The sequence below is a fragment of the Dendropsophus ebraccatus genome, chromosome 1, assembly GCF_027789765.1.
Source record: "Dendropsophus ebraccatus isolate aDenEbr1 chromosome 1, aDenEbr1.pat, whole genome shotgun sequence".
Classification (NCBI taxonomy): Eukaryota; Metazoa; Chordata; class Amphibia; order Anura; family Hylidae; genus Dendropsophus; species Dendropsophus ebraccatus.
In genome coordinates, this window is record NC_091454.1 from 168,739,572 (window position 1) to 168,763,137 (window position 23,566).

Consider the following 23,566-nt stretch of genomic DNA (forward strand, 5'->3'; position numbering starts at 1 on the left):
TGTTGTATGTGTAATAATCAGAAAAAAGTTACTCTGTCTCTGACATAACTCTCTTCCCTGAACAGAAGAAATAAACCTCACTGTGTCTCTGATCATAAGACTATGTAGTCTTCTTTCCAGGGGACATAAACTCAACCCCATTGCTGTGCTGCTGTAGGACTTTCAGGAAATGTGTATATATATATATATATATATATATATATATTTGTCTACCTTGAAGGAATATACAGAACATTCTATCTTTATATATATATATATATATATATATATATATATATATATATATATATATATATATATATATATATATATATATATAGTATATCCATCTCCTGTGTTGGCTGTATTGCTGGAGCCTGTGGGGCTGCAGTCCCTGCTCCATGCAGGCATTCCTCCTGTCCACTAGATGCTCCTCCTCCTATCTGAGACGCTGGAGGCTGCGATGCTGCTCTTGTGTCTCTGTCACTTTAAACAAAAGGATCAGGGACCTTGGCAATCCGGCGAGCTGGTGGCAGGGAAGTGAGGCGGCGCTGCTGGTATGGGGACCCCGGGCACGGTGCAGCCCTAGCCCCCATGCTGCGAGCCCCCCACCTGCTGTGATCCTCCCTCCTCCAGGCTGGGGCTGTGCACTGGGAGCCGGCACTCAGCATCCATGCAGATTGGATAGAGACGAGTGGAGCCTCCTGGCAGAGCCGGACCGTGCCTGGTGTGCGGGGGGCGCGGCGGGCAGTAGCAGCAGCAGCCCCTCTCCCGGCCGGGCCGTGTGATCACGGGATATGCTCCGGCTGAGCCCGAAATAAATCAGCTGTGGGTGTAATAGGACACGGAGAGCAGCAGGGATTCCGCCAGCAGCGGGGAATGGACTCCTCCTTGTGCTCTGCCTGCATGTCAGCCTCTCCATAATAACACTGGGCATGTGGGCACTGACTGGCACAGCAGCTCCAACTGACTGAGGCCTGGAATAGACTGTCACTGGACAACGTGGAGAATCTCAGGAGAAACAACCACTCCAGGACCAGGAGGGGGCATTTCTGGGGTAACTACTAATATATATATATATATATATATATATATATATATATATATATATATATATGTCATGCATGGAATGTATGTAAATGTATACAGCACTAGGCTGACATGTGTCAGTCACAGGGATACTGTCTGCTTAACCCCTTAACTGCTGGCTAGTGTTCCACATGCATAAAGTAAGCTGCTGTAGTTGTAATCCCTATGTCTGATACCAGATAGACTGTACCATGTTAGGTTCACTTTGTCATCCTCCTATTGTGTTTATACAACAAGTCTACCAATATTTTCACTGCTAGGAAATAATTTCCAAATATTTACTGTGTGATTGCAGTCTATTGTTCTCTGGAAGCTGCAGTTTTAAGCCTGACTATTGGGATTACTGACCAGATCAGTCTCCTCTGATCATTAGTTTAGTATCCAGCATATATCCTTAGTATCCTATCCCTATATACGTGTCTATGATATTAGCAGCTCTATGCTGTAATAAGCTTTAGCACCTTCTGTGCAGCTCGCCTTTAAGGTGATAAGTGTTGTGTTGCTTGCCAAGCAGGACTGTTGTTGGAGATGTGTGCTTTGTATACATAGGCGGCTGTGGTAGCTGGATGAAATGCCAGCTGTTAGATTAGTAGGCTCCTAAGGATTTGCTGAACAGAGGTATGGGACTGCAGTAAATCTCCATGCGGGTTGCTGGGAATACTAACATCTGTGCTGGATTCTCTAGAACACCATTACATCTTTTTGTTGTTGATAGGCTTGAAGAATCCTTATTTAAAGAGAGTAACAATCCCAGTGTGCATTCATCCAGTTGAGGTTGCTGGAGACGCAGCTCTGGTGGTTTGTTTGTGACATGATGCTGCTAGGTGACCGGGATGGAAATCTCGGATTTGGGTTTACTATGTTAAAAAGTAGTGTGCACCAAGGCATGGATCTAATTTATTGTCAGAGCAGATGCATATTTGTTGATTGATAAGTGTAAAATATTGGTTATTATACCATCACACTATTTCAATACAGATTGTTCAGGTTGTTGCAAATATTAGTTACTTCCTTTACAACAACCAGGAAAAATCTAGTGCGAGCCCCTGATCTGGTACGGCCAATAGAAAAAATGAACCAGACGTCTTAGAGACATACACAGAACTGTAAATATTATAGTCTTATTGTCTTATCCAGAAACTCCTTTCAGATTGGAGTGATCAGCTGATCACCGCATGTTTGGCTGTGGCCACATGGTTCCTGAGAAATGTAATATTACATGATGGATATGCATATGACTTGCTATCCTTATAATACATGGATGACTCAAGACCTTCAGAATATGTGCTGATTTTGGGATAAGGGAAGGCCTGATATCCATATTCCCTAACAGGGCACGTGGACAGGGCTTGTCTTTATGAGACAACACCATTAAAGGGGTTATCCAGCGCTACAAAAACATGGCCACTTTGCTCCAAAGACAGCCTCTCTCTTGTCTCCAGTTTGGGTGTAGGTTTTGCAATTTAGTTCCATTGAAGTGAATGGAGTTTAATTGCAAACCACACCTGAACTGGAGTCAAGGGTCGTGCTGTCTATGGAAGAAAGTGGCCATGTTTTTGTAGCGCTGGATAACCCCTTTAATTGTTACAAATCGGATAGACTTTTTCCAGTCATTTGGTTTGCCCACAAAGTAAAGACCCTATTACATGGAGCGATTATCTGCCATGGGAGCAAACATTGCCTTTCAACATGTCAAAAAATCATCTGCTGCCAAATGCACATTGCTATGTGTAATAGGTGACGCGCAGCCAATGGCTGATTAAAGCAAGGCCTGCACAAATATCGCTAATGATGTCCGTGCAGTCCTGCCCAGGAAAGTGAGTGACGATCTAACAGATCTGGGCTCGTTTTCTCAGGTGCGTACATGGGTCACTGGTATCCACTCATATTGCTCTTGTATTATGCCTCGTGTGTTAATGGGGACTTACTCAATTTATTTGGAGGACAAAAGTTTTGTTTTTTTTATCACAGGGCTAAAGATGGCCAAACCCAAACTATTGCCAATGCCCTAAAGAATTTGCAAATGATAACAAGATTTTACAGTCTTCCTGCCATTTACAACTAGCTCCACGGCCACTTTTCTACAACTATACTGTGAGAAGAAAAATCCATTCCCGCTGCATGTGACAGACAAACTACAGGGACCCAACATTGAACACATCAAAAATATACACACCCCAATACAATATATATATGTAATAGAAAAAAATCTTTACAGAGATTATAATAATTGTGCTCTTGTGTAAACTAGTGTGGAACCAGTTGAAGAAAAATCAATACCAGGAAATCATTAAAAATGATTAAAATGATGATTCTTACTGAATCATGTATCTTGTCTTCTGTACTGGGTGAAAGGTTGTCACCTCTAAGTGCCCTGTACTGGTGGAAGGGGTCACCTCTAAGGTTCGATATGGAGGAGGAAGCTATCGCCGTCCTGTCAGCTGAGCGCTCCCTTCCCCCTCGCCCCCTGTTCGCTGCCTGTGCTATTACACGAACAGACAGTAAGTGGGAGGGGCCGAGGGAGCAGCAGGAGAGGGCCCTATTAAGGGCCCAGACTAAGGGCCCTATTACACCAACAGATTATCTGGTGTGTTTTTTTTGAGCCAAAGCCAGGAATGGACTATAAACAGAGAACAGGTCATAAAGGAAAGCCTGAGATCTCTCCCCTTTTCAAATCCATTCCTGGCTTTGGCATAAAAAAATGTCAGATAATCTGTTGGTGTAAAAGGGCCCTAAGATCATCCCAGCTGCCCATCGAAGTCCATGGCAGCCTGAAGCCAAAGCCAGGAACAGGTCATAAAGGACAGATAATAATGTTTCTGTATAAATGGACCCTTAACGTGTTCTATTACACTAAATAATTATCTGACGGTAATTGTCCAAGTGCGGCCAATAATCGTTTGGTGTAATGGGGCCTTTAGGATGTGTTTACACAGACAAATTTTCCAATGGAATTATTAAAGCCAAAGCCAGGACCACACTATAAATAGAGAACAAGTCATAAAGGAAAGACTGAGATTTGTCCTCTTTTCAAATCCATTCCTGGCTTTGTTTTCACCAATTGCAACCAAAAACCTGTACGTGGGGAGACACCATCAGTGTTTGTTTCCGATAAGTCTCAGCAATAGATGTTCTGGTCCCATTGTGTAGTATATGTTGCCTATAGTTGTGCAATGGATCCCATCACGTATATTTCACAGGATTTATGCCTTTATTGGCCCAACTGGATTGAAGCTTTATTTTACAAGATCCTTTGTCAGGTAAAGTTGTCAATTCACAATTTTACATGGATGTTCCCTTTAGCTGAAAATGTGTTAGATGGGAAAATGAACAATGATGGGAGATATCTTGGGTGCTGCTTACCTCAGCAGAAACCATAGGATTGGAGAAAACACCATTATTTATGACCTATGGTTCACCTTCGGTGAGTGTTTGACAGTCCTCATAGATATTACATAGCTGAAATTCTCATCCATCTGTCAAGTGAATTAAAGGGATTGCTTCTTTCAGCTCCCAATAGGTGTATGAATGATATATTGCTATAGCTGTGTAGCGGATATAAACCTAACCAATGTATTCGGTTATACCTTATTTGCTTCACTTCGACACACTTGACCAACCTGTCACAAGAACAATGGATGTATCGTAGTGGAATATTCAGAATATGTACCAAAAGGAATAAGCAGGATATATATGAACAGTGCAGTGATTTCCATATATTTGAATGTATAGAGCAGGAAGGAAAGGAAGGGGATCTATGAATGTGCACATAATTCTTAAAGGGGAACTATAATATTACAAAAGGTTGTATTTGCTTGGTGTAATAGCTCCAGTTAAAAGGCAAAAGTCAGCTGAAATGCACGATGTTGGCTGATCCTTGTCTTTAAACGTGTTGAAAAATTTTGGCATGTTAATCACGTTCTGCTGGCCTTTGCTCCATGTAATAGAAGCAGAGGCAGCAGACCACCACTATCTCCTATGGGCTTCATGGACGATCTAAAGATGATCTGGGCAGCCCCTCGCAGTGCTCCCTACAGTCCCCCAATCTTTCTCGCTCACTGTCGGTGCACGTGACACCGCCGGCAGCAAGCAGGGAACAAGGAGCAAGCGAGTGCTGATCTGACAGGTCGGTGCTCGCTTGCTCCTTACCATTGGCCCGTGTGGTAGAGACTGAATCCATGACAAGGTGCAACTTTCTAATATATACAATAGGCGCTGCTCTAACGAAGGTCTCCTAGAGGACAAATGCCCCGTAGGCCTTCATTGTGAGTGACATGTGACATTCTAATGGCTGAAGGATGAAACCCAAATTCTATAGAAGAGGTATAGGCCACAGTAGGGCCACACTGTTGAATTGTGCACTCCATAAAGGGGTGAAATACAATGTTTATAGAATATATATAACCTATATATTATAATCTGTCAACACATTACGTGCTCATTTTAATTACCTTTATCTACACAAAGGACGCCACCAAGCACCCCATGCTATTTAAAGGAAACCAATCACCAAAAAATTGTTCCAAATGCTAGTTACACAGCATAATACAGCTAGTAGCAGTGTTCCCAGACATATTAATATTTTTTTCCCACATTACACATCCCCCCCCCCACACCAAAAATAAATAAATAAAAAATCAAGTTTGAAAACTTGCAGCAGTGTATGTAGATAACCTATCTAGTCATGTAGGCGGTCCTCTGGCTTCAAGTAGTCACTGATGGTGCAAGCATTAGTCTGTACACGCGCCTCTCTGGGCCTAATTCTTTATGTCAGAGCTTCCAGCATAACGGAGGGGCCCAGGGATGATGTCGCCATACAGAGAAGATTACAGGATGGCCCCTCCATGACGCTGGGAGCTCAGACACAGAGAATGAGACCCAGAGAGGCGTGTTTACAGTCTAATGTACTCACCATTGTTGACTACTTGGAGTCGGAGGACCACCCACAGGACTAGATAGCGGTAATTTACATACAGCGCGGGAAGCTTTCAAACTTTATTTAAGGAGGTATCTGTAACGCGTAATCCTATGTCTGGGAACACAGCTACTGGCTGTGATATGCTATGTTACTAGCTTCTGGTTTGATTCTGTAGTGATTGGTTCCCTTTAAGAGTCCATTGCCTCTTCATTATCGCGCCACCTATGCATCTTCTATTACACTGCACCCTGTGCATGTTACAGAACGTTTCCTATATATGTAGCTGTAAGAACTGAAATGTGATGTAACAGATCTATTCTGAGAAACCTTGTGATTATGTGCAATGTACATTGTCTGTCGGGGAGGGTCCTGTGTCTCATCTTTATTATACATCTGCAGATTGTCAGAAGAGCAGTAAAGGGTTTTATGATCAGTGTTTCCATCAGTTACTGCAGTAGTTTCTTTTATCTTTAGGTAGCAGGGAACTCTTTTGTTAGAGCGCACTACAATATCACCTAGGGTTCCTTTATTCTCCTGCAGAGACCATGGAAACATATGTAATCTGGAATGAGATGCATAAATTATAAGAGGCCGCAGATATCTATTCATAAAGATCATTTCCACTAGAAATTAATTGTAAGCAAATAAATGTACGAAATGCAAATATGAGCCCATAAATTGTCTTCTAACAAGCCTTCTCAAAGTTTCCATATGCTTCTTTTACAAAAGGAAAAGCCATTAGCGTTAGTTAGCGCTGTACCTGAAGGTGTCGTCACCCAAAGACCATCAGGGCCATATAAATCTGCAATGTTATATATATATATATATATTCCCTTTTATTCCCTCCCACTACTTTGCCTGTGTGTTGAAGACTTCTTGTCAGATATTTGCTTTTCTGATTCCTTGTCCATGACCTAGAAGTTATAAAATGCATGTAAGTAAACCCCTATGTAGGGGCCTTCTGGAATAGAGCTGTAACATAAGTATGGCACCTGAGGGTAAACAGAAGTATAAAACCAGTACATGGATTTTCTGGATTGAAATAGTATGTAGTTGTAAGGTTTGTATTTTTTTTTTTTACATTGCATTCAGTGGTTGTTAGAAATCAAGGACAGGTGAGCCCTGACACTGGCACCCGCCCCGCTGTCCCTGCCTACTTGCCTCAGATGCCCTTATTGGCAACGGACAACTGGACGGTAAACCCTGATCTCAACAAAGTGCAACACAGAAAAAAACAAGACAAACACATACAATAAGGCAATGTCAAAGGGTCCAGGTCAATAAAACATGAGCAGCGCAGTACGGAATCCAAGAGGGTAGTCAAATAATCAAGAGCCAGAAGTCAGATAACCAGAAAAGCAATGCAGGAAATAACACTAGGTCAAGATACACTAAAAAACTAGGCACTAGGCACTATCGCAGGCAAGGCATGAACTATCGTAGGCAAGGCATTATGGGAACAGAAGTCCCAGCCCAGGTAAAGCCTAGCAGCTGACTGGCGGTACCAGTCAGCCTAATTACAATCACTCACGACCTATGCCGAGGCCCCGGACGTGGCAACATCATAGAGAAGTGCCGACGCGTCCCCAGCAACCTGGCCAGCTGTTAAGGACACCATCAGCGTGCCCCGAGCAGCTGGGTGGGCCGGTCGCCAGGGACGCCATTGGCGCTGCCAGAGAAGCAACCGCTCACTCCGGCCATGTGTGGAGCTGAGTGCACAGCCAAACCTCTGACAGTGGTATAGTTAATCAAACTGAACTAGAAGACATAATGCAATACAGTTGAACTAATAAAGTCATTACATATGTGGTGATAAGCCTCCTGAATTCTATTCTCAAGTGTTCCATCATTATTTGGATTCTCCACTTCTATGTATAATAAAGACCTGTATGATAAACCCCTTCATAGCCATATGTAACACGTAATAGCCGGCGAATCATTGTCATTTATGGCAAGTACTCTAAATGTAAACCTGACCCAACTAACATATTTTTTTCCAAATGACGGTACGTTTTATTACAAGTCCAGCATGTGCTTGTGTGCTGAGCCATAGGACCCTTGGATGTCTACTTAGTTTTGAAAACACTCATGCAAATGACGACATGTCTGTTCACATTTGCCTAAAACAACCAGCCAAACCAGCCCTTCTGGAGAGCGGAGAACCAACTGATATAATTGTCATCCAAATTGTATACTCCACCATGGGAATCATACTGGAAAAATCCTGGAATGATGTGTCTAGTGAGGGGTATTGTGGTACAGCGTGCTATCATTACTGTGATGTAAAGAGAAACTATACGAAACCTTCAGCAGACATTGGCTGAGCTCAGTTTACTCTTTGTATAGCAAGCCCTGTCCCCATTGGGGCTCACAATCTAAATTCCAAATCAGTATGTTTTGGAGTGTGGGAGGAAAGCAGAGAACCCAGTTGATACAGGGAGAATGTACAAACGTCTTGACTGTGTTGGTTTTGGTGAGATGTGAACTAAAGGACCCCCATGCGGAATGACTGAGCCACAATGTTCTGTAAAATATTCACATGGGGACCAAGCAGGGGGCTGATTCTGTAATAAGAGAGACAAAAAGTGGATATAAGACTACCACCGCCAACCTTTATCACCAACAATAAAGCTGAAGTCACCAATTGGAGTTATGAGGAGTAAGGTAGCAGATGTTACAATGTGGTCAAAAATTGTGGCTATATTTCTCAAAAAATGCCTTGTGTTTTTTATGACGCCCAGTCTTTATAAGCAAAGCATATCATCGTGCAAAAATCACAGCCAAACAGTGTAACTAAGCGAGTGCACATAGAGACAAAACTGCATTTGTATCTCATGAGGATAATAATACCTTGGAAATGAAATCTACTTTTAGTATCAGAACCATTTGTGAACGTCTATTCATAAACCTATGCACAACACTACAATCACAGCAGAGAAGAGCGGACTGTATATACTATGCTCATTGGATATAGATGTCCGATGAGTGGTTGGGATGGATACCATACTGTGTCCATCCCCCCCCCCCCCCCCCCCGTCATCACATACTGCATGTTATACTTCTGTATAGAAAGTGCAGCTGAAAAATGCTCTGCAGGTGAATGGGTTAATACAGTGTGTACACGAGGATGTGTGATGTTAAACATAGTACATAAATGAGGTGTGCACTTCCGCAGTTTTCCTGCGCCAATGCTGAAGTGTAGGAAGATACAATAATCACAATAAATACTATAATCCTGTAGTAATTACTTTTTATGTCGGGGCGTCTGTGATGGTAATTACTTGTGCATGCTGAGTCCTCCTGCAAATGAGATGCTGATAACCTGCTCTTTTACTGTTTATTTAGTACTTGTGTGACCATTCTGGGACCCGAGTAATGACCACATTGAGCCGGAGCGCTATATGAATCACGAGCATCTGCAGCGCTAACTAATGATTAAAGGACAATTATTATTATTGCACAAAAGGGAGCTTATCGGAACATGGCTTGTATATAGAGCTGAGCATAGCTGATTTACAAGGTTTGGGAATGCATATCATTACAACAAGTCTGAACTATTCCTTTGCATTGCCTACAGACAGAAGCCCTGGAAAATAACATTAGACATGAAGCTACAAGTGGTCTAACCTCTCCATAATGAATATATGCAGCAGTTCACTAGATTGATACCATCTTTAAAGAAATATGCCATTGCATTAGGATATTCATTACCTTTTTTTCTTTTGTTTTTTACCTTGTGGCTTCCTAAGTGTTAAATGTTACAAAAAAAAAAAAAATCTGCCAGTAGATTTCTTAGATTTTTATCATGTTAAAATGCGAGCTTGGATCAGCTTAAAACTTCTGGTAACGATGAATCCTTAAAGTGTCACTGTTGTTTACATTTTTTTTTTTGCAGAAATCAATAGTACAGGCAATTTTAAGAAACATTGTAATTGGGTTTATTAGCCGAAAATGCATTGTTGTCCAAAACAGGACAACAAAGAGTTAATTCACAGCTACATCACCAGGCTTTCTCCTCAGTCAGCACTGACCTCTCTGACCTATTAATAGCAGCTTTCATGCAGTTCCCGCTGTGTAATCATTTGTTGTCTGCTCTCTGCTGCTGACTAATCTCCCTACTCCCCCCTCCCCTCTCCCTAGAACAGACAGGGCTCGACTGATGTAAAAGAGTCAAGATTGCCTGATAATGAGCAGTGGATGAGAGAGAGAAGGGAGGTGGGGGCGGGGGGAACCTGGGGAAAGTTTTTTTGAATGCAGATAATGGCATATTTGCCTAATAAACTCAAATACAAAGTTTCTTAAAATCGCCTGGGCTATTGATTTCTGCAAAAAAATAAAATAAAAATGAAACGACACTGACACTTTAAAGAGAATCTGTCACCCCAGATGAGCACCTAGAAGTGGCATCACATTTATAGTAGGTCTTAATAAAACACTTCATGTCACACCTTTATAAGTTGTGTGTGTCTTTATGTCAGTAAAAAATGCCTTTCTTTAGACCAGGAGAGTGTCAAAGAGGCGGGGCTTATGCTTCTCCATGAGCTTGGCCTGCTCCTAGTACTGTTCTAGTACACATACCCCTATAAGCCTGATTGACAAGCAGATCTAGGCTTACTTTGCCTACCCACCTCTGACATTTTCCCTTCCTTAACACAGGCATTTTTTTTTACTTAAGAAGGAAAATGCACAAAACTCATATGGGTTGACAGACTGGCTTTACCATATGAAGTGATTCTGTGACCTCCCTTACTCTGTGTCTGTTCTCTGCACCATCCAAAAGCTCAGAAGCTGCACATTTCATATATACCTGTATAACACTTGTCTGCATCTTCTTTCTGCTCTAGAATCGCTTCCTTTCATCGGTGGACAGTGTCACCTAGGCGGGGCTTCTTGACAGTTGGGCTCCCTCCTTAGCCAGGAGATGGGGCCCCGCCCAGTTGATACTGTTAACCGATTTAATTTAAAGAGTACAAAGGTGGGGCCAGTATCACTTTAAGCACCTATGACGTACCAATACTTCATGGAAACCTGTGATTTTAGGACAATGAGCTGGCAACAATGGTGGGGGGGACATATTGGTAGAAGGGGACAAGTTTGATAAATTAAGGTATATGCAAAAATATTTACTTTACAAAAATATAACTTTAGGAGCTGTACAAGTATAACTATGTTATTTGAGATGGGAATATCTGTTTAGTGAGTGAAAGAACTGGGAAATTTATGATGTAGATATAATCAGGGTGTCTAAAATATAGCGAGGGATAGGCCCAGGCTTGTAAGGAGTAACCTAAGCACATTTAATATCTTTTTAATGTCCCTCCCTGAGAGCTGCATGTAAATATAAGATAAGGAGCGATGTCAGATCTGACCGATAACTCTATCACCAGGGTTTTGGGTTGTGTTTGTGGTGACCCAGATGACCTCTGATTGTGAACACTAGCATGCAGTGACATAACCAGGATATGGTTGTAACCTCACTATTACGGATATCAGGAATCATGACACCATTTTATCTTATCCTCTTTGTTTGGGCCATTTGCTATTCTATGTGACTGCCTTACAGCTGATGTGTTATTGTGGATCAGCTGATCATAACTGTTCATCTTAGGATTCTGGCCATACACCTTCAGTCATTGTCGTGTGAATTGTTATATGGCCCACAACTATTAAAGACCAGCACACGCCACTCATTTAATCCAGCGAACCTGAGGCTGCCATGGTTCAGTCTCACAAATCTATGCCAGCTCATGATTTGCTTTTATAAATCATGGTAAATTGGATGCAGGAAAAGGGAGCAGGGCAAAAAAAAGTGCCAGGTTTTAAAAAGATTTTGATTTTATATATATATATATATATATATATATATATATATATATATATATATATATAATATATACTTTTTTATTTTTTTTTGTAGATCTCTGCCAGGCTCAGGGATTATAGTCTCCCCTGTGTGAGTGTGAAGAGAGTGTTCTCTGTTGGTAGAGGGCAATTAAACTAAGTGATTGGGTATTTATATTTACCCCTTAAGGTCTGAGCCAATTTTCAGTTTTGCGCTTTCGTTTTCTCCTCCCTGTGTTTAAAAGGTCATAGCACTTGTATTCTTTCACCTACAGATGAGCCCTTATTTTTTGGGAAACTAATTGTACTTTGCAATGACAGACTTAATTTTTGCATAAAGTATGCTGTGAAACCAGAAAAAAAATTGTGTGGTGCAATAGAAAATAAAACACAATTTTTTTTTTTATTTAGGGGGGTTGTTTACGCCGTTCACCCTATGGTAAAACTGACATGTTATACATGTTACTCAAGATGTTACGATTGAAATGATATGTAACTTGCATAACTTTTCTTTTATCTTACTGCTTTTAAAAGATTAAAATCTTTAAAAAAATTACCTAAATGTTCCTTAAAATTGCTCTATTACCCATAATTATAACGCTTTTATCCTTTGGTCTATGGGGCTATGTCATTTTTTGTGCCATGACATGTACTTTCTATCGGTACCTTTATTGCGCATATGCGACTTTTTGATCGCTTTTTATTACAATTTTTCTGGATTTGATGCGACCAAAAATGCACAATTTTGCACTTTGGAATCTTTTTGCACTTACGCCATTTACTGTGCATGATCAGGAATGTGATAATTTCCTAGTTCAGGCGATTACGCACGCGGTGATACCAAATATGTTTATTTATTAAATGGGAAAAGGGGGTGTATCATACTTTTATTAGGGGAGGGGATTTTTTATTAATAAAAAAGGTGTTTGTTTTTTTTAACATACACATTGATTAGAAGTCCCCCTGGGGGACTTCTAATACAACTACACTGATCTGTCATAGATAAAATATTAATACAGCACCGATCCATCAGATTGGTGCTGTATTGCTCTGGTCTGCAGCAGACCAGATGCAGCAATTGCCGAGCCAGGATCGGCATCAGTCCGACACTGAGCCCTGACCGGCTCAGAAGAAGGGATCTCCCCTCCGGAGGGGAGATCCAGCCACTAGACACCAGGGATGGCACTCAGCAAGACATTTAAATGCAACTGTCATGTCTGACAGCTGCATTTAAATGTCCTTATTAGCAGGTGCGCTGATCATCCGCGCCCGCTAATAGCCACAGTCCTGGGCTGCGGGTCGCGGCGCGGCCCCTCTCTGAACCTCTCTTATGGCGCCATGACATATGAGATACGCCATGAGTCATTAAGGGGTTAAAGAGGTACTCAGGAGGAAATAAATTATTTTCTAATCAAATCTCAAGTCATCTGCTGTATGTCCTGCAGGAAGTGGTGTTTTTTTCCAGTCTGACGCAGTGCTCTCTGCTGCCATGCCTGCTCTTACTTCTCCCTGACATCATCAGTTGGGGGAAATTCCGCATACCCCCACCAGGTGAAATCAGCAGGATCATGTAATTTTGCTCTTATGTGTATTTACATATTAAATAGGCACTCACATTGCCATTCGGATAAGAGAACAATATCAGAGGAGGCTAAAGGATAAGATACTAGACTTCATGAAAATCATGCTTTAAACACGTTCCGGTCTTACATGCTGTAAAGTGCGGCCAACTTGGGTGGAGTCTAAGGTGTGAGAGAATCTCTGCCTACATGATGATAAGTTGGTAATTCGGTACAGCATGCAGGGCTGCTGGGAATCTTAGGTTGGCAGAATTCCCCCTAGGCTGTTTTAGAAGATTTAAAAATTTTATTATATTTAATTCCATTTAGGTATTTTGTTGAAAAATTACATATATCTTTGCAATTTGAAGCTATTACTGTGGCTGCGGGAAACCTAGTGATTTCAGAGGTCCCTATAGAAACCAGTGTTTCCTGTGCTGTACTTTACAGTAAAGATAACAAAAGGTTACGGACTAGACGTGATTACTGATTGTAAAGTGCAGAGTTTCCATCCAGATATAGGTTAGTAATTGGGCTTAGTGTGCAATGTGCTTGCAACCATCACTACATTAAGGGCTCTTCAGGCTTCGGTGGGCACAGTTCCAAAGGAATGAACAGCTTGCATATTACTAGCTCTTTTGCGTCTACAACCTTGTACTAAAAATAAGTCACTTGAAAATGGCCAACACGCTTCTGTGTGATGACTGACTGGTTCACGTAGGCACTTTACTCACGCCTTAGCCTAGATATTATCAGTGCTGAATGTTCTTCATAGGATCCCCTTTCTATTTGCTTAGGCCAAGACTACATCCAGTATAGCTCTTAGCTCTGGAGGACCTTTAGCATCAACTAAAAACAGTAAATATGTTTTGATCCCTATGGTGGCAGACAGTGCTTATTCTTAGGGTGGTATTACATTGGGCGATTTTTCGTCGATTAACGATAAACAATCTCAAATGCCTGCTATGATAAACTATCTTAAATCGTTCACCTTATTACACAGGACAATGATTGTTACTTATGGTCGTTCTTGAGTTTGTCCTTTCTTGGCTAGTAGACCAGGGAACGACAGAACAACATGTTATTACACTGAACAATGTTAGAACAATTTGTGATCGATCAACAAAGAAAATAGGTCCAGATCCTATCAAATTTCTCGTTAGTCGTTTAATCATTGCCTGCTACTACACGAAATCTACACGATTTACACGATTATCGTTTAAATCCAAACAATCTAACGATTTTTTAAATGACAATCGTCCTATGTAAGGGGAAAGAACAGTTCCCACAAAGATAGCTGATCGATGGAGCCAACTCAGACAAAAGGACTACTGTAGTCACCTTTAAAATGAGGAGGGGCTGTTCAAACCATACAACATGCAACCATTAATAAATAGGTGTATAGATATGGTATATACACTAGTAAGCTACAGTTTAAAATCTCAAAAAGGCAAAAAGAAGAATGTAACCTGTTCCATATGTCCCTATAGCGCACACGGTCCTGAGGGTGAAGGTAAGGTGAAGTTTGGAATATTAGCAGTTTATTCCCTATGCTACTAAGGTGCTTTTGTGCACTGGGGGGGGGGGGGGATATCATTACCAGTGTACCAGTCCTCCCAGCCGGCCGGGCCCTTCTAGTGAATACCAGCAGAACGGACCGGCTCTGAATGCCTCATTAGATGAGTGAATAAACTGCTAATATCCTGAAAACTGTGCTGAGGATGAAGGTAAGAAACTATAGCCCTTGGGCTATAAGAACATATCAGCAGACTAGAAGCTTTCTTTTATGTTTCCCTTTAAAGAAATTCATACTTCATTGGTACCACTACCAACAATGCATTAACAATATCAAAAAAATTTTTTTAAATAATAACACTTAAAGATATATCCCAAGTAGGGATGGTCCGAACCCGCCGAGGTTCGGGTTCGGATGAACCCGAACGCTCGGCATTGGATTCCCGCTGTCTGCCCGCTCCGTGCAGCGGGCTGATCCAGCGGGAGGACCGCCTGGAAAACTGGGATACAGCCTATGGCTATGGCTGTATCCCAGTTTTCCAGGTGGTCCCCCCGCTGGATCCGCCCGCTGCACGGAGCGGGCAGACAGTGGGAATCATTACCAAGGGTTCGGGTTCGTACGAACCTGAACTAAACTCTGTTCGGTCCATCCCTAATCCCAAGAATAAACCCCCTCAGTGGCATCACCTATTCACAGGATAGGTGATAAGTTGTTGGTCTCTGGAGTCTGACCACTGGGACACCTATTAATCATATGCTTGGGCACTGATTTATTTACTATTTATGGGGCTTCGGTACAGCTGGGAGCTGTGACACTCAGCCATCTTTGAAAGTCCTATAAAGAGTCAATCAAGCAGTGGCTTAGCATGTTCTCCATGTTTTGTAGATGGCACTGGACCTTCGTGAAGGGGGGGGGGGAATCTGAGCAATTTCGGAAACGTACTATGATGAGGCCATTCACTAACATAACATACATTACAAAGTTGTATAACTTTGTAATGTGTATTATTTAGTGAATAATTTTGAAACACCGCACTACCCCTTTAACTTTAGGACAGGTGTGGCACTGTTTTTGAATAAAAGCAACAATGTTTGTTGTTTTTGTTTCTTTTAACCCTGGATAACCCTGTTAACTTGACTTTATCATTATCTTCCCCTTTAAGAAGGGACAATTACCCTTAAAGGGGTTGTCCGGCGATAAAAAATTATTCACAGAATAACACACATTACAAAGTTATACAACTTTGTAATGTATGTTATGTCTGTGAATGGCCCCCTTCCCCGTGTTTCCCCCCACCCACGCTAGACCCGGAAGTGTGGTGCATTATACTCACCGCATGTCGTGTCGTCCACGGTCTCCGATCGTCAGCAGTGACGTCTTCTTCGTGAGTCCGGCGGATCTTCCCGAGTGCTGGCCGCCCTCTGCAGCGTCATCCGAAGCTCAGCCGCGATTGGCTGAGCATAACTGTGCTCAGCCAATCGCGGCTGAGCGGCTGATGACGCGGCCACGTCATCAGCTGCTCAGCCGCGATTGGCTGAGCACAGTTATGCTCAGCCAGTCGCGGCTGAGCTTCGGATGACGCTGCAGAGGGCGGCCAGCACTCGGGAAGATCCGCTGGCCTCCCGAAGAAGACGTCACTGCTGAGGATCGGAGACCGTGGTCGGCACGTGACAGGTAATGTATAGCGCACCACACTTCCGGGTACACGGGTGGGAGTGGTGGGACACGGGGAAGGGGGCCATTCACAGACATAACATACATTACAAAGTTGTATAACTTTGTAATGTGTGTTATTCTGTGAATAATTTTTTTCGCCGGATAACCCCTTTAAGCAATGAAAGCATCTTGTAGTTTTCCTACAAAGTGCATAAGTAGCATTTTTTAAAGGGTTATTCCAAGATATTGATATTGATGACCTTTTTTAAGATAACTCTTCAATATCTGGATCAGTGGGGTCGGACTTTCCACACTTTACTGATGAGCTGATTAAAGGAGCCAATGCACTCCGTTTTGTTGCTTATTAAGCACAGTGTCATATAATTTTATAGTGGCTGTGCCTGGTACTGCAGCTCTTCAAGTGAATTATGATGCCTTTACACAGACAGATTTATCCGACAGATTGTTGAAGCCAAAACCAGAAATAGATTTCAAAAGAAGAGAAATTAAAATTAAAAATCTGTCAGATGCACACGTGAGCTGCAATACAAGGTACAACCACTACAAAATGTATGGTGCTGCGTTCGGTTAACCACAAAGTAGAAGGCTAGGTGATAGGGTTGCCTGGAGGTCTGATGAATCTCATGCACATGATGCAGAAACAACCCCATTCAGAGTCAGAAGAGATTTGCAGAACATGCCCTAAAGCAACTCCAAGTAGCTGGTATTTTACATCTTTTATTATTGCAACCTTTGAACATGATAATTGTACAGTCCTGGCCCAATGTTAATACCGTTCAGATTGTCTGTAATAATTACACATGCTGGTATAAGCGTTACACCACCCTTACCTGGTATAGTATATGCTTTTTGTCACAAATCCAGAACTGTAGCTAAAAATATCCCTTGCTCTCTGCCTATCATTAACATGGGATTATAATAAGTAGGACACAAGCAATGCCTGAACTGGCTACGAGGCAGAATGGGGTCTTCTCTTCCCAGGCCACCAGTAGATTTATGTGTTTAAAGGAAGAAAAGAGGCGGCGTGTTTGGATGTGTGCTGAGATACGTGGCCAGTCTTCAGGAAGGTCACTTATTTGTTTCCGAGGGTCACTCTTTAAAGAAAATACAATTAAGCAAGTAAATGAGTTTTTCTTTTCTATGAACAATAATTACTGAATTAGCGATAAAAGAAAATCCCAAGATAGCCATTAAAAGACTAACGTAAATGAAAAGAATAAATCTGTCTGGCCCAGGCTACACTTAATGTACGTGTCACAGGGATCCTTATGCATTATTAAATCATGGATTTCTTCTATGTGATTATAAAAGATAGGTTCATTATATGTATCTGCATCGTCCAATCACACTTCTTCTTTTTTCTATCTCTTTCCCTCTCTCTCCTCGCTCTCTATGTACACAAAAAACCCTTGTACTATTCTTTTCAGTAAAATGTAAGATACATCTTGCTTTCTTTTATTGTAATCTGTATAGGGCAGAGATGGGAAACCTTAGGGCCCTTTTACACAGAAAGATTATCTGACAGATTATCTGCCAAAGATTTGAAGCCAAAGCCACGACTGGATTTGAAAAGAGGAGAAATCTCAGGCTTTCCTTTATGACCTGGTCTCTGTTTATAGTCTGTTCCTGGTTTTGGCTTCAAATCTTTGGCAGATAATCTGTCAGATAATCTTTCTGTGTAAAAGGGCCCTTAGGCCCGGCAGCTGTTCCATGATGGGAATTGTAGTTTTGCAACAGCTGGAGGGCCGAAGGTTCCTCACCCCTGGTATAGGGCATGCTAACAAAGTAACAGTAGTAATATTTCCACTGAAGTTATATACAGTGGTTCCTTCCGGGGCCGTGCTTGTAATCCAAATCACAATTGGTTCCACACCCCAAAAATAATGATTTTTTTCTATTCTGAATAACATGTAGAACAAATGAAACAAACGTTTAAAAGGCTAATTATGTCATATTATAAGTTACTGCACAGTATAGCAATCAGCATGTGGTGTATAATGTATAGTAAGTGCATAAGGGTGAAAAAACAGCAGCAGTTTCTAGATACATAAATGGAGGTGCAGATCCCCATAATGCAGTAGCATAGTACAACAGACTAGAATAGAGAAGCAGAGAGCAATCGGGAAAGGGGTGTGTGCTCAGCGTGGACCAATCAGAAAGTGAAAAGCACAGAGCTGTGCAGGAGGACTGTGACAGAAACCTCTCTATACAGCAGTATGTATAGTGTAAGTGCAGGCACATTATAGCGGCAGTGTGTATCGCTGAGTTTGAGTGCAGGTACATTATAGCAGCAGGGTGTATAGCTGAGTGTAAGGGCATGCACATTATGCCAGCAGTGTGAATGGCTGAATGTAAGGGCAGGCAGATTATAGCAGGAATGGAGAGGATGGGAAGAGAGGGCTGACAGAGACTGCAGGGAGCATGAAGGAATGAGCAGGGCAGATGTGGGCACATACATGCAGCACTCTCTGTCCAGGTAGAAAGGGGTTACAGCTATGGAGAGATTACCTACACAGTCCTGTCCCCTGATACAAGCCCCAGCCTGACGTGCATCTGCTATGATTTGGAAGGTGAGGGAGACTTTCTGTGTCAGAGTACAGTGCTGTAGACCCCGCTATGCAGACCCTGAACCCTCCCCAACGTTCCCTCCCACACAGTACAGGGAGCTGTTAAACCAAAGCAATGCTCTTAAACCAAGTTACATTTTTGAAAAACTATGAGCTCTAGCAAAACGCTAGTTTTACTCTTAACCCCTAGGCTACCTAGGACGTACCGGTACGTCCTGGAAGTCTGTCCCCAGACGACTCTGGACGTACCGGTACGTCCTGAGCTATGAAGCGCGCTCCGGAGCGGAGCGCGCTTCATAGCAGGTGGGGGCGGCTGCAATGAGCAGCCGGGACCTCACCGTAGGGCTGGGCGATTAATCGAATTAATTCGATTAATCGCCCAGACAGTTAGAATCGATTTGATTTTTTGTGAAAATCGTAAATTCGATTTTCACAAAAAATCATTGCGGGCGGCGCGATCCCTGCCGCCTCCTCCACAGAACGGGACCTGCACGTGTGACAGTAAGAGAGCGGGACGCAGCTCAGCGCGGCACTAACGTGTAAGGGGCGGGAGAGGTCAGCCGCGGCTCTGTGAAGAGGCTGGAGCCGCCGGTACCACATCTCTCCTGACTGCCGGCCCTGCACCTCACCGCGCAGTCCTGACACTTTACCACGCCTGCCTAGTCCCCCTCAGCTGCCCCATACCCCCTCAGTGTCCCCTCAGCTGCCCCATACCCCCTCAGTGTCCCCTCAGCTGCCCCATACCCCCTCAGTGTCCCCTCAGCTGCCCCATACCCCCTCAGCTGCCCCATACCCCCTCAGTGTCCCCTCAGCTGCCCCATACCCCTGAGTGACCCCCAGCCGGCTTCATATCCCTCAGTGACCCCCAGCCTGCCCCATACCCCTCAGTGACCCCCAGCCTGCCTCATACCCCTCAGTGACCCCCAGCCTGCCCCATACCCCTCAGTGTCCCCTCAGCTGCCCCATACCCCTCAGTGACCCCCAGCCTGCCCCATACCCCTCAGTGACCCCCAGCCTGCCTCATACCCCTCAGTGACCCCCAGCCTGCCCCATACCCCTCAGTGTCCCCTCAGCTGCCCCATACCCCTCAGTGACCCCCAGCCTGCCCCATACCCCTCAGTGACCCCCAGCCTGCCTCATACCCCTCAGTGACCCTTAGCCTGCCCCATACCCCTCAGTGACCCCCAGCCTGCCCCATACCCCTCAGTGACCCCCAGCCTGCCTCATACCGCTCAGTGACCCCCAGCCTGCCTCATACCCCTCAGTGACCCCCAGCCTGCCCCATACCCCTCAGTGAGCCTTAGCCTGCTTCATACCCCTCAGTGACCCCCAGCCTGCCTCATACCCCTCAGTGACCCCCAGCCTGCCCCATACCCACTCAGTGACCCCCAGTCCACCCCATACCCCCTCAGTAGTACTACTACACCCATCATCTATACCTGTACTACTACCACACTCCTCATCTTTACCTGTACTATTACACCCCTTATCCACTATACCCTCACTACTACTCCCTACCTAGATGAAGGCACAAAGAAGATCGCCTATACTATATGGGGGCACAGAGTACATAGGGCACATATTTGGGAAAACTACTTATATGGGGCACACAATGTGTTTGTCTACTACATGGGGGCACAGGAGGAGCACTGTTACACTGGGAAACAATATAGTTGTCTCAAACGTCAATAAAATCGTATCTGATGCTGCAGGGAGAAAAATGTCCTATTTATTTAGCAAAAACAAAAAAATCGAGATTTAAATCGAGAATCGTCCAAAATTTTTTAAAAATCGAGATTTAATTTTTTGGCCATATCGCCCAGCCCTACCTCACCGGTAATGACACGCTGCATCGTTTAACTGTAAGTGACAGGGTGAGTCCCCGGTCACTTACCGATCGGGACCCCCGCAGTGTAACTGCGGGGGTCCCGATCGGTAAAACGGACCGCCGGAGGTCTCTTATCTGCCTACCTGCGGTCCGATCGTCCGATCTGCTGCACTGAGCCTGCACAGGCAGGCTCAATGAGCAGATCGTCGATAACACTGATCAGTGCTATGCCTATGGCATAGCAATCATCAGTGTCTAAAATAAAAATAGTGTATGTAGAAGTCCCCCAAAGGGACTTAAAATGTATAAAAAAAAAAAAAAGAGTTAAAAACACCAACACACAACCCCAAAACCCCTCCCCCAATAAAAGTTTAAATCACCCCCCATTTCCTATTATATAAATAAAACATATAAAAATAAATAAATAAACATATAATATACCGTAGCGTGCGTAATTGTCCGATCTATTAAACTATAACAAGCGTCATTGCAAACGTCATACACGAAAAGAGGGAAAAAAGTGTGCGGATTACTGATTTTATGTTACATTATATATAAAAAAATAAATAATAAAAAGTGATCAAAACGTCCGATCTTCACAAATATGGAATTATTAAAAACTAGAGATCATGGCGGAAAAAATTACACCCCATACAGCCCCGTAGGTGAAAAACTAAAACCGTTATAAGCGTCACAATAGGCCCATTTTATTAATATTTAATTGCCAAAAAAAAGGATTTCATTTAAAAAAAAAAAAAAAAAAAAAAATATATATATATATATATATATATATATATATATATATATATATATAAACATTAGAGAATCTGTGTAAACCTGCATATGGTTGTGTTCGGGCTGACCTATAGAGTAATAGTATCATGTCGCTGTTACCATATAGTGTATTACGTAGACACAGGAACCCCCCAAACGTTACCATATTGCATTCTTTTTTACGATTTCACCTATTTATATCTTCATAAATAATATATTTGGAATTCCATCATACATGTTATGGTAAAATGAAAGACGCCATTACAAAGTACAACTATTCCTGTAAAAAACAAGCCATTACATGGTCTTGTAGATAGAAAACTGAAAGTGCTAGAGCTCTTAGAAGGGAAGGAGGGAAAAACTAAAGCGCAAAGATCAAAATTTGCGCGGTCCACTGGGTCATTTTGGGCCTAGTCCTCAAAGGGTTAAACCAAGGTACCACTGTATACTGTTATGGCATGGTATGAGCAAAGTCTTCTTGAAGAAAGTTTTGTAATATGATGTTTAATTAAAAGGGGAAAAAACCGTCTCTGCTGAACTAAGTGCCACTGCATATAAATATTTCACTAAAGCTCCAGTCTGTATATGGATGCCCCACTTCCTTATGTAGGTGACACCTATACACTGCACAGAGCAGCATTTTATACAGACTTTCCCGATACAGCCACCACATATGTTACACAGCTACAGTGATGATGGTCTCTCTATACAATGTAAAGGCCCTATTAAACGGAATGATTATCGTTTAGAAATTCGCTAAAATGATTGAAATGAACGATTATCTGTCCGTGTAATAACACCTAACAATGAAACAACTAATGAAAAATCGTTCATTATGGTCTTTTTACATGTTGAAAAATTATTGTTGGTATTTCGCTTATTCGCTATTTTGTTTGCATATTTGCTCGTGTAATAAGTCGTTTGCCGATAAAACATGTTGTTGTGTGGGTTGTCCTGAGGAACGATTAGCGACCATATATTGGCGTAAAACGATTGTTCATAACAGTAATCAGTGAATGTAATAACCTCAGAATTGTTCGCTAAAAAATCGCTGGTTATGGCTAGAGAACGATTCTGGTGGCCCATTCATACTACAGACATTGGAGGGATGCCCTTCTATGAACTTAAGCACTGAGGAGAGGAATTTTTAAACCTCTCTAAACCTTTTATTATAAAGTGAAGTTTAGAGGACTTTGCCTTAACAGAATTATTGTATTAAAAAGTTTACAGTTCCTTACTGAGTTTTTCAGTTACACTTTCAGCAAACTTTGCATAAATCAATAGAACAAGAAAATGTAAGAAATTTTGGAATATATCTTATCAGAGAAAACTGCCCCTTTTCCACTGACCAGGGTCATTCTTTGCTCTTCCCTCCCTGCTAAGTTCATTACTCCCTTTTAAAAAATGCTTAAATTTATCTGTATATATTATGGTGCGGATCCATGCATGTATACGGCTAGGTTCACATCTGCTCCATTTGAAGCCTCCATTATAGGTAACATAAAAAAGCTGGAAAAACTAGCACAGCGTGCAGTGCTACTTTCGCCGATAAAGGGATATACCTCTTGACGGATTCCATTAAAGTCAGTAAGATCCATTATAGCACTGCTGTTTTCATTTTGCTGTTCTGATAATGGAATAGAAAAGCTGAAATTTAAGGGCAGATGTGAACCAGGCCTTAGAGACTAACCAAAACCCCAAATGACATGCTACAGAGCTATCACTGTGAATTTTAGGGCAAGCTGTTTGTTTGTTCTGGAGTTTGCCCCAGATTTTACTAACTCTACAATGTATAAAATATACAGTTAAATGAATACA

The 23,566-nt window shown here is 42.5% G+C and overlaps 1 protein-coding gene across 2 annotated transcripts in view; it reads left to right on the plus strand.

Annotated features, from left to right (window-relative positions):
* Positions 1-463: 463 nt before the first annotated feature.
* Positions 464-23,566, plus strand: part of MAN2A2 (mannosidase alpha class 2A member 2) — a 75,387-nt gene continuing 52,284 nt past the window's right edge. Inside the window, exons 1-2 of one of the 2 annotated variants that reach the window (XM_069984178.1) lie at positions 464-1,036; positions 14,184-14,244. The gene's annotated coding sequence lies outside the window, so the exon portion shown is untranslated. The remainder of the gene's footprint in view (positions 1,037-14,183; positions 14,245-23,566) is intronic. The other variant, XM_069984168.1, reaches the window with a different exon arrangement.